General features: G+C 43.7%; 1 protein-coding gene and 1 pseudogene across 6 annotated transcripts in view; one reads left to right on the plus strand and one right to left on the minus strand.

The window, feature by feature from the left end:
• The window catches only part of DIAPH3 (diaphanous related formin 3), a 1,416,707-nt gene that overhangs the window by 632,647 nt on the left and 765,666 nt on the right, over nucleotides 1-18,394 (minus strand). The window lies entirely within an intron of this gene.
• LOC135054442 (5S ribosomal RNA) lies at nucleotides 16,243-16,361 on the plus strand (annotated as a pseudogene).

Here is an 18,394-nt window from a genome sequence, read left to right on the forward strand (position 1 = left end):
ATGTGAAAGATTAGATAACGGATGTTATGTTGTTCATTGTTTATCTGTTCTCTTGTATTTCTCACTACAACATACCTAGCATTGGACAAGATATATGAGTATATATAAATCAATTTAAACAGTTATTTTCCATTAAATATTCTGGATAATGATCAATCTGCAAGCAAATGCCTTTGAGATTGGAGGAGGAAGCTAAACAGCAGCCTTAAATATATGTAGAATAATGATGATATCCTTGAGGCCACCACTACTTAGGAGAGTCCTCAGAAGCCATCCTCATCGAAATACTGTAAGCTCTGTATGTTGCAAGCTTGCAAAACTCATATGCAACACTTGCAGGGTCATACTGCAGTACTGGAACATGTGACATTAAGCAAAGAAAAAACAGGGTCTTCTGATAGCCAGGTTCAAGGGGAATAAATGGAAGAAAGTTCTAACACCTATCAGTAATTACAGTGTATGACGATATAAGTTTGGAGAGAGTGAAGAGAAGGAAAATGTTGCTCATCAGAAGCTACTGAAGAATCAAAGGCACCTTCTAAACATTAACATAGGTAGCAGAACAAGATCATCATCTGCCTGGGGACAAATGACATAGACACGCATAATTAAAGTAAGGTTCAAAAGTACAACCGGGAACTACAAACTGCTTAGACATGCAGAATACCCAGTGTCATTGTAAATGGTATTGCTGGAAAATAGGATAGCTATAATATGTTCAATTTATAAATACTGCATATGTATTTGAATAGGTCTACTAGTCTTTGCACCTGCACAACTCATACTAGTATTTGTATCACACAGTTTGTTAGTATGATTAACTTGTGCTAATGCATTTGTATATGTTAGTTTAGCACTGGAACTTGTGGCATTATACAAATAAATTATAATTAGAGGAGAAGGCAGGATTCACCAGAGCATTTAATGTATGGCCGAGTAATTGGTTAAAGGGTATAAAATTCTAGTCTGTAGGATATACAGTGCATCCGGAAAGTATTCACAGCGCTTCAATTTTCCCACATTTTGATATGTTACAGCCTTATTCCAAACTGGAATAGATTATTTTTCCCCTCAAAATTCTACACACAATAACCCATAATGACAATATGCAAAAAAAAAAAAAAAAACATTAGATTTTTTTTTTCAGATTTATTAAAAATAAAAAACCAATAAATCAAACTTACATAAGTATTCACAGCATCCTGTTTCCACTGATCATCCTTGAAATGTTTCTACAGCTTAAATGGAGTCCACCTGTGCTAAATTCAGTTGATTGGACATGATTTGGAAAGGCACACACTTGACAGTGCATGTCTGAGCACAAACCAGGCATGAAGTCAAAGGAATTGTCTGTAGACCTCAGAGACAGGTCCCAATGAGCACAGTGGCCTCCATCATCCGTAATTGGAAGAAGTTCGTAACCATCAGATCACTCTTCCTAGAGCTGGCCTGCTATCTAAACTGAGCCCTAGTCAGGGAAGTGACCAAGAACCCGATGGTCACTCTGTCAGAGCTACAGCATTCCTCTCTGGAGAGAAAAGAACCTTCCAGAAGGACAACCATTTCTGCAGCAACCCGCCAATCAGGCCTGTATGGTAGAGCGCCCTGACAGAATCCACTCCTAAGTAAAAAGCACATGGCACCTCTCCTGGAGTTTGCCAAAATGCACCTGAAGGACTCTCAGACTATGAGAAACACAATTATCTTGTCTGATGAGACAAAGATTGAATGCTTTGGGGTGATTGCCAGGCACCATGTTTCGAGGAAACCAGGCACCGCTCATCACCAGGGCAATACCATCCCTGCAGTGAAGCGTGGTGGCAGCATCATGCTGTGGCAAGGTTTTTCAGCGACAGGATCTGGGAGACTAGTCAGGATAGAGGAAAAGATGAATGCAGCAATGTACAGAGACATCCTGGATGAGAATCTGCTCTAGCACGCTCTTGACTTCAGACTGGGGCGACAGTTCATCTTTTAGCAGGACAACAATCATAAGCACACAGCCAAGTTATCAAAGAAGAGGCTTCAGGTCAACTCTATGAATGTCCTTGATGGCCCAGGCAGAGCCCAAACTTGAATCCAATTGAACATATCTGGAGAAATCTGAAAATGGCTGTGCACCGATGCTTCCTATCCAACATGGAGCTTGAGACGGGCTGCAAAGAGGAATATACAAAACGGCCCAAAGATAAGTGTGCCAAGCTTGTGGTATCATATTAAAAAATTCTTGAGACAGTAATTGCTGCCAAAGTATTGAACAAAGGCTGTGAATACTTATGTACATGTGATTTCTTAGTTTTTTATTTTTAATAAATTAGCAAAAATGTCCCCAAAAACTTTTTTCACGTTGTCATTATGGGGTATTGTGTGTAGAATTTTTAGAGGATAATGAATGTATTCCAGTTTGGAATAAGGCTGTAGCATAAAAAAATGTGGAAAAAGTAAAGCGCTGTGAATACTTTCCGGATGCACTGTACATTAGCTGTAATACTTAACTGAACACTTCTAGGGGGAAAAAAAACTGAAACCAGCTTAATCAGTCAAATATTTACATACTTCATTCACAAGTATCAAAGCAGAATATGGTATTACTTTGGTAGAGTTTAATGTACATCAGATAGCTGATAGAATAACGATGATACAAAAATATAGCAATGAAACAAACAAAAGGATAAAAAAGACACACAAAAAAAACAACAGGATTTTAATTACCTACCGGTAAATCATTTTCTCTTAGTTCGTAGAGCAGAGGTTCTCAAACTCGGTCCACGGGAGCCCACACAGTGCATGTTTTGCAGGTGCACAGGTGTATTAATTACTCACTGACACATTTTAAAAGGTCCACAGGTGGAGCTAATTATTTCACTTGCGATTCAGTGAGGAGACCTGCAAAACGTGCACTGTGTGGGCCCCCGAGGACAGAGTTTGAGAACCTCTGTCGTAGAGGATACTGGGGTCCACAATAGCACAATGGGGTATAGACGGGTCCACTAGGAGCCATGGGCACTTTAAGAATTTGATAGTTTGGGCTGGCTCCTCCCTCTATGTCCCTCCTGACAGAAGGATAGAAAGATAGTGGTGAGATTCCAAACCAGCAAACCCAATATAGAGGAAAGCCAAGCTAACCAAACTATAAACCAGGAACAGCAACAGCTGAACCAACAATACTTAACCAAGTAACAGTGCAGAAATAAACAAAGTACTAGGCGGACGCCCAGTATCCTCTACGGCAGGCATTCCCAACCACGGTCCTCAAGGCACACTAACAGTGCAGGTTTTAGTGATATCCAGGCTTCAGCACCGGTGACTTAATTAGTAGCTCAGTTATTTTGATTTAACCATCTGTGCTGCAGCCTGGATATCACTAAAACCTGCACTGTTGGTGTGCCTTGAGGCCAGTGGTTGGGAATGCCTGCTCTATGGACTACGAGAAAAGGATTTACCAGTAGGTAATTAAAATCCTATTTCCTCTTACGTTCTAAAGGATACTGGGGTCCACATTAGTACCATGGGGATGTACCAAAGCTCCCACACTGGGTGGAGAAGAGGTTCCTGCAGAACTGATTAACCAAACTGAAGGTCCTCAGATGCAAAAGTATCGAACTTGTAGAACTTAGCAAAATTGTTTGAACCTGACCAAGTAGCTGCTCGGCAGAGCTGTAAAGCAGAGACACCCTGGGCAGTCGCCCAGGAAGAACTCACCAACCTTGTAGAGTGGGCCTGTACAGATCTTAAAACCGGCAGGCCTGCCGTAGAATAAGCATGCTGGATAGTAAGCCTGATCCGAGCTAGATTTGATGCTTAACCTCCATGCCATCAAACGTAGCTGTAGTAAGTCTTGATAGACGAACGTCCCCTGTTGTAGAAGATCCTCAGGAAGAGGTAGAGGCCATGGGTCCTCTAGAAGCATCTCCAGTAGATCCGTGTACCAAGCCCTTCTTGGCCAGTCCGAAGCAATGAGAATTGATTGAACATTTTATCTTTTTATTTTTTATTTTTGGGAGCAATGGAAGTGTTGGAAACACGTACACCATTTGGTAGACCCAAGGAGTCACCAGGGCTTCCACTGCCACTGCTTGTAGGTCTCTTGACCTGGAACAATACCGCTTGAGCTTCTTGTTGATACGAGATGCCATCATGTCGATTTGTGGCATTCCCCAACGACCTGTCAAGCACCCGAACACTTCCAGGTGAAGGCCCCACTCTCCTGTGTGGAGGTCGTGTCTACTGAGGAAGTCTGCTTCCCATTTGTCTACTCCCGGGATGAAGATTGCAGACAACACCTTGGCGTGTCTTTCCGCCCAGAGGAAAATCATTGTCATCTCTGACATTGCTGCATTGCTCTTTGTTCCTCCCTGTCGGTTTATGTACGTTGCCGCCATCACATTGTCCGACCGAACCTGAATGGTGTGATCTTGATGAAGATGTGATGCCTGTAGAAGGGCATTGCATATGGCCTTAGTTCCAGAATGTTGATTGGAAGGATAGTTTTCTGACTTGACCATTTTCCCTGGAACTGTTCCCCCTGGGTGACTGCTCCCCAACCTCTGAAGCTTGTGTCTGTGGTTAGCAGAATCTAATTTTGAATCCCGAACCTTCAGCCCTCGGTCAGATGAGAAGTCTGAAGCCACCACAGAAGAGAAATCCTGGCTTTTGGCGACAGATGGATCCTCTGGGGCATGTGAAGATGTGATCCAGACCACTTGTCCAACAGATCCAGGTGGAAGGGTCTTGCGTGAAACCTTCCATATTGTAGTGCCTCGTAAGAGGCTACCATCTTCCCCAGGAGGCGAATGCATAGATGCACTGATCTCCGGGTAGGTTTTAGAACATCCTGCACCATTGACTGGATTACCAATGCCTTGTCTAAAGGAAGGAATACCTTCTGTGCCTCGGTATCCAGTATCATCCCCAAGAACGGAAGCCTCCGTGTTAGTTCCAGATGAGATTTTGGCAGGTTCAGAATCCACCCGTGATCCAGGAGTAGTCGGGTTGAGAGGGCAATGTTGTCCAAAAACCTCTCCCTGGATGGTGCTTTTATCAGAAGATCGTCCAGGTACGGTATTATGTTCACTCCTTGTTTGCGGAGAAGAAATATCTCTGCCATTACCTTGGTAAATACCCTCGGTGCCGTAGAGAGGCCGAACGGCAGGGCCTGTAACTGGTACTGAATGTCCTGTAATGCAAACCTTAGATAAGCCTGATGAGACAGCCAAATCGGAATATGAAGGTACACATCCCTGATATCCAGAGACACCAAGAATTCCCCTTCTTCCAAACCTGAGATCACCGCTCTCAGAGACTCCATCTTGAACTTGAACACACGGGTTCAACGACTTGAGGTTTAAAATGGGCCTTACCGAACCGTCCTGTTTCGGTACTACAAACAGGTTGGAATAATAACCCTGGTTTTGCAGCTGAAGTGGACATGGAACAATGACATGAGTCTGTACCAGTTTTTGAATTGCTTTCTATAAAGTCATACTTGCTTCTTGAGGATCTGGTAAGCCTGATTTTAAGAATCTGTGAGGTGGGAGTTGCTGAAACTCCAGTCTGTAACCATTGGGAAATAAAATATTTGACCCAGGGATACTAGCATGATGTTGTCCATATGTGACTGAAATATCTTATTCAGGCTCCCACCTGCCTGTCTTCCAGGCAGTGCGGTCCACCGTCATGCTGAAGGCTTAGAGGAAGCAGAACCGGGGTTTACCTCTTATTGCCTTTAAAGGCCGTAGAAGAACCTTTGGATTTATTTTTACATTTTGCTGTCCGAACGGACTGCAGTGTTGGAGCAGAGTAGGTTTTCCTACCTGGGGGAGGCTGCGGAAGGAAGGTATGTGGACATACCCGCCGTAGCCTTGGAATCCACGTATCCAGTTCAGCTCCAAACAGGGCCTCACCTGTAAATGGTAGCATTTCTGCTCCTTTCCTGGAATCAGCATCCGCAGTTCACTGGTGTAGTCATAGGCCCCTGCATGTTGATACTGCCATGGCCGTGGCGCGTGCATTGAGCAAACCTAAATATTTTATGGCCTCCACCATAAAATTTGTAGAGTCCTGTATATGCTGTAGGAATAAAACTATGTTCCCCATGGATAAGGAATCTAACTTGTTAATTAGATTACCTGACCATTTAGCAATGGCCCTAGTGATCCATGCACAAGCAATAGTGGGTCACTGGGCGACCCCAGCAGCTGTGTACAGGAATTTGAGAGTGTTCTCAATTTTGCGGTCAGCCGTGTCCTTTAAGGAGGCTGCCCCAAGGACAGGTAAAACTATCTTACGTGACAACCTAGATACCGATGCGTCAACAATCGGTGGGTTCTCCAATTTTTTTTCTACCATCCTGAGGAAAAGGGAAGGATGTGAGTAATCTCTTAGGGATCTGAAACGTTTTATCAGGATTAACCCAGGTTTCTTGAAACAGAGAATTCAACTCTTTTCATGAGAAAAAGTAGCAGAGGATTTCTTTTTTACATTAAAATAAGACACCTCATCCTCATCTGTCACCTTATAAGAAATTTGCAGAACGTCTCTAATAGCTTCTATCAGAGCCTGTATCCCTTGTGACAAAGCTGCATCCCCCCCCCCCCCTTCCACACACAAACACACACTGAGTCCACCTCACCCTCCTCTGCGTCTGACATGTCATCATCAGTGTCAGTCTGCAGGATCTGGGCCAGTGTACGCTTTTGTGGACAAATGGCAGGGGTCTGAGACGCTGGTATGGGAACTGAATCTCTATTCATCATGTCATCCACAGACTGTCTTAAGTATGGCGTCTCTTTCTCATTATGGGATAATTTATTAGAAATATTCGAGATCATCCCTTTTAGAGAATCCAACCATGCTGGTTCGGATCCACTAGCTTGAGAATGTGCACTATCCTAAATACATTGTAGTGAAACCAATAATTGCATTTAGAAGAACAGAACAAATGGTGAAAGTTATGCAAATAAAGTTTAAGGTTCTCAATTTTCTGCTATTTACAGCCTGTTCACTTAATTCATGATGTTTGCATACATTCACACCTAATAAAAAGTACTAGAAAATCACATCGAATCAACCACAATGACACTATTCACAGCCATTGTGTTGATATTGTTTAGTGTTTACACATTTTCCTTTGCAGACTGATATTATGGGCTAAATGTAATAGCCTCCGAGCTGCAGGACTTTGTGTGAGTCTGCCCCTTTTTATAAAGCACAATCAATTTAAAAGTCTAAACCAACCTGGTTATTCCTTGTAAATGATTGCTGCTTTATAAAAAATGGTCAGACTCGCTCAATGTCCTGCACCTCCGTCACCTCGGAGGCTATTACATTTAGCCTTATGTATCACAAACTGCTTTAGGTTTACACCTTTGCCATCTGTGCAATAATAGCAGATGTCATTATTCTGCCAAAGTAAGTCTGAACATTTTCACAATTATAAGAAATTACGTATGTGCAGTTGATGAGCAAATATTAGCACAAATCCACTTCTAAATAGCACAACACGCGGACATACAATACCTTAAATCATACTTTGTTTTTTTCTTTTTAAAAACAGCATTGAAGACTAAAGTTGCGTACACATGGCGCGATGTGCATAGCACCCAACATTGACTATGTGACATGCCCGGAGTCCAGCACCACCGATATAGTCCATGTTGGGCTGCATGAACAGTCTATTGTTTTCTTGTGATGCTGACCCCGCGGGACTGCGCATCGGCATTGCAAGCTGTATACACATGGTGCGATATGCACTATATTTTCCTGTGATATGGACTATATAGTCCATATCGCAAGGAAAATTGCACCGTGTGTATGCACCTTAAGTCATGTTTGCATAATGCACATAAATTACATGATCACTTATCCTAAAGAAGAAAAACTTACACCTCCATATAGCAATTAAATGTCATCTTAGCAAATCCAGTTTAGAATTGGTGGAAAGTGTCAGGTGCCATGCTGAATATATAGTAGTGAAATATGTTTTCCTACTAGACTAGATTTATTTCACAATAATGCTGCGGCACCATGAATGGCAGGCTCGTAAAGGCGAGTATATTCATGAGGAGACTTCGGCTCCGAGTCTACATTTTAATATCACCATGCATAAGGAACATGCTCTTATAATTAATTTTCAAAGTGAATTCTAAATTTATTAAATTCCAATTTCTCTGTAAGAAATGGTTTGGTAATAGCAAGGCTGGCTGATGCTTTTCAATAAAAGGAGAAGAATGCAATATCACACAATGACTGATCTAAGGTCAACATGTGTGTCATTGTGTCATTGAACTACTTAAGCGGATGAACTAAAGATATAAACCATAGTACACAGAAAGTCTTCAAGACAGTAAAGAAGGAAAACTTTCTATTCTAGCCGCAGGAACAAGAGTGACACCTTGTGACATCTTTAAAACTCATAACAAATCTTAACACAAGGTACAGGTTTTCAATGTACATTTTCGAACTAAGGGCCAGATTCGTTACCAATTGCAAATGTGATATTGCACGCAGTGAGTAATTATCGGCAAACTGTGCATATGCTACAAACTCACTGCGCATGCGCAAAGGGCAAAATGTGATTGACATGCGTATGCAGCCTAAATGTAAAGTGAATGCATTCTTATTGACATGAAGTGGCAATTTGTGGGTGTAACATGGTGCTTGTGGGGAGTTTTTGTGAAAACGCAGGTGTGTCCAGGCTATTTTAGGGGCGTGTATCTGACGTAATCTGTGAATGATGCATTCAAAAAGTTGGCGCCCGGTGCGACTGCATTCTCAGTGATTTGAATATGCTGGGGTCAGCCGCAAATTTTGATTATGTCCTTTTTTTGCATATGCATTGTGAATCTGCTAATGCATACACAAATTTGCAAATGAATTGGTAGGGGTTTTATCCTTTCTGGGCGGCTCTTCACATGTGAATTTTAGCAATAGCAGATTTGTGAACATCACTACAGTATCTCAGCCACAAAAGTGATCCATAATTAATCAGGCCATAAGGCAAGGAATAAATAGTGTAATATATGTATTATAAACGGTGCCAACAGCTGTCATAGTATTGCACTATTTCCAAACAGTGCTTTGACTTAATTAGTTGTGTATAGCTATAGACTCTATACAGTAAACAAGCCAGGCTGGTGCCATGTAGAAATGTATGTGTACGATTCATGTACAACTGGACCTGATTTACAAAAGCACACACCATGTGTACTTGCAAGATTACTTGGGCACACTGGAAGCAAGGTAACATATTGTATCATTTCAGGCAGATCTACAGTACGCTCTACACCCAGGGGACATAGCCACAAACTAGAAGTAAATCAATGAGAAGGAGGAAGATACATCTTCAGAGAGTAGACTTTGGAAACTATCTGGAATTTAAGCAGTAGGAGGGTAGGGTTGAAACAGACAGAGCTGATACGGGTCAAACAACTAAAACCACTAAGTTCTACTAAGTAAACACAGAAGCTATTTCTAAAGGTGCTCATATACTAGTGCGATTTTGCCCGATTTGGACGCATCGGGACAATAAATCTGATGAAAAATGGCAAATCGTGAGACAATCTGATGCGATGAGCGGTCCCGTGCTCATCAGATCGGAGCCTGTGGACAGCAAAGGATGCACTATAGATTTTTCGGAGCCAGCGGCCTTGGCTGGGATCGCATACGATACATTGTATGCAAAAGTACTGCATACAATGTATCATGTGTGATCCTGCCACCCAGGGAGCTGCCGGGCAGTTCAAGGCCAACATATGTGACTTCTACCCTTGGAGAAGTCACACTATTGTATGGCCACCTTAACACTATTGCATTAAAACAATAAAGGGGTATATGCAATTCAGGACGAATTGCGCCTTTTTTTCGACCGTTTTAGGATTCGACTGCACTCGACAGCCGAAACCCTCCACCCGGGACCATGAATTCGACATATTCAATACAAAACGCATTCGACACTCCCCTTGTCGAATAACGGACCAATCGTCGAGTAGTGGGCGTCCTGGATTCGACTTCCCGCTGTTTTGAGCCCTTTATAGGGCTTGTTTGCTGCGTGCTCAGCAGCCATTTTGTGAACCTGCAGAGTGGAGTGGAGGTGCTGCAGAGCTAACAAATTGGTGGTTGTTTGCTGTGGTATCGTTTGGACACCCAGCAGGCTTTAATCCAGGACGGACCGGAGGATACCTGTTACCCCGGAGGAGAGTCGTTTTTGGAGCGATTTCTACATTTGTAGGTAAGTACCACATGTGGTCTGGCGTTGCATGTATGTGTTTGTGTAGTGGGGGGTGCCATGAGGTGTACATGTGGCGTTGCTTTGGTGTGTTTGGGGTATGTATATGTGTGCATGTATGCGTATAAAGCTCCTGCTTGTATTGCTGCATGTTTTTTTGGGGAGTTTTGTGTTAGGGGGTAGTTTTTCACGTTTTTTTTTTTTTGCATAAAATGTTTTTTTGGGTCATGCTTTTGCATTGGTGTACCTCCAGCATGTGCAGGACTGCTTTTTGGCTTGTTTGGGGTGATTTTAGAGTGTGTCAGTATGTGCCATGTGGCCGACATGTGTTGCTGTTTGTTTCCAAAACATGTTTTTTTCCTCCTATTTTAGCACTGGTGCATCCCTGCACATGCTGGATGTACTTTTTGGCTTTTTTGGGGTGACTTGGAGTGTGTCGGTATCTGCCATGTGGCCGACATGTGGTGTTGTTTATTTCCAAAACATGTTTTTTTTCTCCTTTTTTAGCACTGGTTGACCTCCAGCATATGCAGGGAAGCTTGTACGTGGGTTTTGGCTTGTTTGGCTGAGTTTTTTTTTTTATGTTTCATTTTTTTTGTTGTGTTTGGTCCTGCTTGAGCACTGGGGTCCCAGCAGCATGACGTGTGGTTGCATGTAATTATGTAATGTGTGTTAAATTTGTAAAAATATATATTTTTTCTTTTTACAACAGAGATGTCAAGGGACAAGCGACCCCGATCCCCCCCTTCCCCCAACCGCTCAGAAGAATTTTCCCTGCACAGCAATGAGGAGTGGGAGGCGACCCAGGAGGAGGATACGACCGAACAGGCATCCAGTGACCAGCCGCAGTCGTCAAGGGACCAAAGGGAGAAGCAAAAGAAAAAGAAAAGGCCTAGAAAAGTAAATACTGAAAACACATGCAGACACAATAGCATCCAACTTGACACACCCTAGTTTGCGCACTGCCATGCACACCTACAGGTATCTTTGCGCACTGCCAGGGATACTGACACTCACAGGTACATACCGATATTATTAAATGCATGATTTATTTTTTTATCCCTAAAGGCAAGAAGCCAGCCAGAGGATCAGTCGGAGAAGGAAGCCTCTGGTGAAGACGCAGGACAGAAGAAGCCGTGTGGACCCAGATACACTGAGGCGGAAAACTGTGCCCTAGTGGATGGCGTTGACAGTTCCTACGACGTTCTGTATGGACCAAGGGCATAGACCACAGCAGAAAAAAACAAGCAAAACATCTGGGATGCCATCGCGAGACAAGTCACTGCAGTATCTGGAAACCGCCGGAGCACCAGAAACTGCATGAAGCGGTACAGTGATTGCCGCAGACAGACCAAGAAGAAGATGGGGATTCAGCGCCGACATGAGACAGCTACGGGAGGTGGTCTGGCTCTTAATCTGAAGTGGCTACCCTGGGAGAACGTTATTAAAAGGTGCATGAACCCTGTCGTGGTCCAAGGAGTTCGCGGTGTGGACTCTAGCCGTCCTGCTGGCTTTCCCGAGGAGAAAGAACCGCCCAGAAGACGGAAGACGGCGGGAGACAAACAGTCCAAAAGGAGGCCTGATGGTAAGAATACATTCAGATGAGCTGCACTAATCTTTTTTTTTTTTTTTTTTTATTTGCTAATGTGTTTGTTCTTTTTCCCCAGACACGCCTGCCCAGAGGACATCACCTGTGCGCAGGACATCGCCAGCGCGCAGACCATCACATGCACAGCAGGCATCGGCAGCAGCGCGTGGACCATCACCTGTGCAGCAAGCATCAGCAGCGTGCAGATCATCACCTGCACGCCACACATCGTCAGCGCGCAGAAAGTCACCTGCGCGCCATACATCATCAGCGCGCAGACCATCACCTGCCCGCCAGACATCAGCGCGCAGAACGTCACCTGCGCGCCAGACACCGTTGGCGACCACACCACCAGCTGGGTGCCAAACTACATCTCCTGCGCGCAGGCCATAACCAGCTCGTCATCTCTCCAGGAGCTCTGGGACTGTGACCGAAGAGCCTCAACAAGACACTACCCTTGTGGACCCATCACCCGAACTGTTTGAGTCAAAAGGGTTAACGGACGAGACTTTTCTTGGGTTTGAAGACAGCCGTGCAGACGTATCCAGCCATACCCTTGAAAAGTCTCCAGAATTGAGGATAAGTGAAGCCCCTGGAGCAGCGGCACCACTGGATGGAGAAGGTTTTTATTTATTTTTATTTTATTTGGGGGGGGGGGGGGGGGGGAATCGCCATTTTTGTATAGTTTATAAAAAAAATTCATTTTGCAAACAGAGGTGCCACGGACCAGCAGCGGACTTGCGTCGGGGATTGGTCCCTTCTTCAGGCTGGATCTCTACAGGATTCGTCAGACGACAAGGTGGAAGTGCAGCAGACCGCTATCTCTACATACCTGTGTGAGTAATTATCAAATTGTGAACCTTCAAACAAATGTATGAATGTGTATACTAATTTCTAATTTTCTTTTCGGCTTCATAAAATGCAATTGGTGGCAGACGTACAGCAAGGGCAGGATCCCTCAAATATTCAGAGGGTAAACACCCTGGCAGCAGAGATGTCAGCCAGGACAGTTTTCGGGTTGTCGTTGGAACCAGACTGGACGCCATTGAGAGGACAATGGATAAGATGGCAAACGGTTTGGTTGACATGCAAAAGGCTCTTGCCGACAGCACGGCAGAAACACAAAAGACCAGACGAGAAGATCACAGGGAGACTATGGACATCCTTCACGTTCTGGCCACATCCATCAACCGGCTGGTGGAGAACACATCATGCCCGGCACACAGTGTTGACAACATGTCGGAGAGCCAACGACATTCCGCATCCAGCCACCAGATCATCGCAACAACGCTACAGATGATCTATGATTAGTTCCCAGAGCCAGCTCAACAACACGCTGGCGAACCACCACATCCGCCACCACAAGCCACACTGACGCCTCATGCCCTTGCTCCACCACAATCCTGGTATGGACGTTCACAGCTGTAGAAAGGATATACAGGGATGTACCCCACCTACCAGATGCCTCCACCACCAACACCGGCCGCATCATCTACGCCAGTACGGCCACTGAGGCCAAGTCAACGCACTCCACAGCCGCCCAGGGCATCGACGCCCCATCAGGAGGAAGAGGAGGATCCGGACGGACAACCACCATAAGCCCGGTCGTATTGTTTTATTATTTACTCTTATGTTTTTCATGTTTCCCTTTCTCCCCCTCCCATTAGTTTTTTTTTTCTTCTTAATATTGTTTTATATTTGTGTTGGGCTCCCTCACCCCCGACCGGATACTACCAAGGAGCTTTATGTCTAGGCACACATGCGTGGGCATGTATGCGGGCGCGTGTGGTAACTGATGAAAGCTCCTTGTGGTTACATGTATGATGGGCCAAAGAGCTATTCTGATACCACTTTTTTTTTTAAAAACAAACTCCTTTTTGTATTGGTGTAAAATAGGCTTTCACTGTTGTGTGAATTTACTATTCACTAGTGTTTATTTTTGGCTTCTTCATAGGACTGGGTGGAAAATTGAAATGGACGGCGTAGTTCGTGTTGTGCGTACCAAGGTGAGTAAAACCATGTTTCAATGTATATATTCAAGAAACTTTGGACCGCCTGCCCTTGGGGAACAACACAGTCCAGCAATGGGTCATGCTGGGCTGTGTGGTTCCACAAGTGCAAGCGTGTCAAAGTGCTGACCACTGACACCACTCTGCCACTTTGGACCGCCTGACCTTGGGGTACAACACAGTCCAGCAATGGGTCATGCTGGACTGTGTGGTTCCACAAATGTTCTTGGGAAAGGAATGAACATGACATTAGTGTCTTTCTCACAGATCTCTACACAAGAAAAGAATGTAAAGAAGAACAAACACTACTTTTTTTGTTTTTATTTCATTTTAATTTTAATCCCCCAAAAAATAAAATTTTAATTCTTTAATACATTTTTAAAATGAGAAGTTTTGTGTGGTTTTTCTATAAATTATTAGTTAAAATGTAAAATATCGCATTTCAGAGATGCAGTGGTATTGTGGTAGGTCACCCATGGTACAGCAGGGGAACTATCTTGTACCTTGACATCCACGCTGGTTCCTGCACCTTGGGAAGGATACTCCAAGACCTGTGGAAGAGAATAGTATGAGGTTCCAGGTATTTGTGTCATCCAAAGACAAGGTGCAAACAGGTTACATCGGCCTTTGTCCCAAATGCAACCCTCTGGCACTTGAGAAAATACACATCCAAACATTCCCTGACACAGCTTAAGCATTGCTGTCAGGGCATGATTGGATGTGCAGTTTTGCAAATGCCGGAGGGCTGCACTTTGGACATGCCGGGGTTACTTGGTCAAGAGGTAATTTTGGGCAATACATCTCACCTGAGGGGGGTTGTCTGCTACAAGTAGGCTGCCCATGGTACATCAGGGGAACTAACGTGTCCCTTCACATCAACGCAACTTGGGAAGGATACTCCACAAGACCTGTGGAAGAGAATAGTATGAGGTGCCAGGTATTTGTGTCATCCAAAGACAAGGTACAAGCAGGTTACATTGGCCTTTGTCCCAAATGCAACCCTCTGGCACTTGAGAAACTACACATCCAAACATTCCCTGACACAGCGTAAGCATTGCTGTCAGGGCATGATTGGATGTGCAGTTTTGCTAATGCCGGAGGGCTGCACTTTGGACATACCGGGGTTACTTGGTCAAGAGGGAGTTTTGGGCAATACATCTCACCTGAGGGGGGTTGTCTGCTACATGGCGGAGGTTCAGGTAAACATCACAAGTAGGTCGCCAATGGTAGAGTGGGATAAACGGGGCCAATATTTGCGGCAACCCAACATCAGGAAAAAACGGGGTAACAGGTCGTCAACAGGACAAAACATCGCTGGGAAGGTGCGTCAACAGGACGTTAAACTCTGAAATACATAAATAAAACATTTTTTTTTAGAATATTACAATCTCAGTTTACACGATAATACAAATATTACAAGTATACTCACAGGCAGTGGAAAAAAAGCTTTGGATCAATGTCCGTCGAGAATCATCTCCTTCGTCCATACCCACCGGTGTAGCAGAAGAACGCTTCCCACGTCGGACAGCACTGCGACGAAGAGTCACCGGCAAACGGTTTGCGACACATATGTTGTGTAAAATACAACATGCATTTACCATGCCGCAAACCTTCGCCGGTGAGTACAAAAGAGCACCACCGGAAGTGTCTAAACATCTAAACCGGCTTTTAAAGTACACCGAAGGCACGCTCAGGCGATCATGTGACCAAGCTCTCGGAGCGAAACGCGTGTCACTTCCGGTTCCGGCGCCCGAACTTCCGGTCGCACGGACCGCGGCCGCCGGCGCCTCACTCCTCGGCTCCCGCTCTGTCCAACGTCCTGAGGGTCTCCAGAAACAGGTTGGGTAAGAAAAGTGATTTCTCCTTGCCCAAACCTCAGCTCCCCCGTGTCTTTTTCCCACAAGGCCCACTATATACCTCCCCAGCCATTAGGGGAAAGCTGATTTAATGTGTACATTTTTTTACAACTGTAATCTTTGTGCTGAATAATCCATTTTGGTATATATGATTATTGGCTAAGGGGGGAACAGAGGAACCCTCTCACAAGGGACAGTAGCAACTATAACAACAATGCTAAAGCTAATATCAGAGAATTAAGGGATATTTTTATTCCCTAGATGCACTCGCTTGTTCTGATTACTGTGGGCACCACAAAGCCCTTCTGTTGCTGAGACCATTTCAGAGCACAACGGTGGTAGATTCTATCCTGGGAATTTCAAACCCCAAGACCTTACTGTCATTATCATTGCTTTAAATTACCACTGATTAGATCCTTAGGAAACAATTTAGCCATTTTCTGTATCAATACTCTCAGATACGAATTTATACTCTCTGATACAAATTTAACCTGATATTTAAATTGTGATTGACACTCTGGGTCCTAATACAATCGGTCAACGGTGTGCCTAGGAGACAGACTTACCTACGGTCAGACCGCACTGAGTATGCCCAAACTCGTCTGATCTTGGAAGCCAAGCACTGCAGGGCCTGGTCAGTACCTGGATGGGGAACCACCAGGGAATACTAGGTACCGTAGGTATTTTACTCTCCAGCAACCAAAACAATTTGGGACCCAGTGCATCAACTTGGTTTCAGGCTATAGCATTTATCTGACTATATCAGATCCGAGGCAGTGACCTCACTCATACAAAATTTCTATCATAGAGGATATGTATGATATATCTTTTTGAATGAGGTGTCATTAATTTTCGCTCACTTAAATTATTATTTTGCCTACTATAGGTACATTCGTACTTTTGAACACTTATGTTCTTAAATTATTGATGCTAGCTCTCGCCCTTTCTTAAAGTATACATTAATAAAAGCTATGTCTTAATAACTTCATCTTTTCAAGAATTTTTTCAAGTGTGCCCAGGAAAAGGCTTATAGTTGCTTTTTCTTGGTCCTTCGCCTTCTCCAAAGGACCATATTTGTTGTTTCACGCTCAATTACTCCCCTCGATGCTGTGTGTCTCTCTTGGTAACGTTTTTCTGCTCTACCAACAGGATTAGACAATGGGGTCAAGAGCCAAGATTTGTTGGGATAACCCGCATCACCTATGGAAATGAAAAAAATGGTGGGTAATATAAAAAATAAAAATAAAAAAATAAAATAAAAACAATTAAAATAAATACATAACAGCCAGCCACCCGGCATTGTTTCCCGTTTAGAAATTGTCAAACAGTGATGACTGGCTTAGGATGAAGGAGTCGTGAGACGATCCAGGAAATCCCACAAAAATATTAAAAAATTTCATGTTGACATCACAGACCGCCTGTATATTCATGGAATGGAAATGTTTTCGGTTCTGAAAACATTCTTCTGAATTCCGTGGCGGTCTGATCTGCACGTGGGTACAGTCAATCGCGCCCAGAACATTGGGAAAATTGTGTTTGGTGAAAAAGCCTAATTTGATATCACGCCATCCGCTGTCTGTATCTGGAAATCTGATGAACTGGATCGTCAATTTGCGGAAAGCCCTTATGACCTGGGTTATACAGCGCGACAGTGTCGACTGTGAAAAACCGCATGTTTGAGACAAAGTAGGCTGGAATGTGCCTGACGCCAAAAAATGTAACGTAGCCAGCAGTTTCTGGAAACCGCTGACTGCGCGATTGGTCCGTGCCCAAGGTTCCAGGTCGGCCTCCAAAAGAGCATACAGCGAATATATGTCGCGAGTCGATAAGCAATAATTTTTAATCACCTCGAACTCGCTGAGATCCTCCAGTTCACGCCTAGTGCGATACTGGTGTGGACGTGGAAATTAAACATGCAATACTGACTCACCCAATGCAGACATTTGCTGACTTTGATCCTGATGTTCACCAGCCCTTTCTTCCTCCATGCTTGCAGCCAGCATGAACATCACAATCTGGTCAGAAAAAGGCTCCATTATTGTAGTCAGTACAAAAATAGGATATAAATGTGTTAAAACGCAGGGATTGTCCTAAAAAAACGATTCCACAAGAGAGATGACTGTAATGGCTCCTCCTCCCTGAAGTCTCAAACCCGGGAGTGAGGATAGAGGAGTGGCTTTGCAGAAGTGTATCCTGGGTAAAACTGTGGAATCATGGGTACATTTCCTTCAGCAGAGTGAAGAAAAAAATATTCTTTTTAAAAATCAATTAAATAATACTTGTGAGTCAAAAAAGATAAACCAAGTAGATAATCCCTTCAAATATAAATAGATATGCTATTAGCAATCCAAAAAGCAAAAAAAATAAATTTTTTAAACATTTTTTATCAGCTCTCGCCAGCAAAGTGAGGCGGAATGAAATTGACAAAATGACTGTCGAAAAGCACTGTTGTCGAATCGACATTCTTCAATTGAATATACTTTTGTTGAAAAGCCGTATTTTGACCATTGCAGACATGTCGAATTTTAAAAATGTTGATTTGCAAAAAGTCGAATCTGAAACGGCAGGTATTTTGCAGAAAAGTACTGTATTGCATTGTCGAATCCAATTTGACATGTTTTTTTGTCGAAAATGCCCCGTTTTTCGACTTTCGCGGCAATTCGACCGCAATTGCATATACCCCTAAGACTCTCCATTTAAATGTGTAACTTCTAGA

The sequence above is a fragment of the Pseudophryne corroboree genome, chromosome 2 (genome assembly GCF_028390025.1).
Source record: "Pseudophryne corroboree isolate aPseCor3 chromosome 2, aPseCor3.hap2, whole genome shotgun sequence".
In the NCBI taxonomy this organism is placed as follows: Eukaryota; Metazoa; Chordata; class Amphibia; order Anura; family Myobatrachidae; genus Pseudophryne; species Pseudophryne corroboree.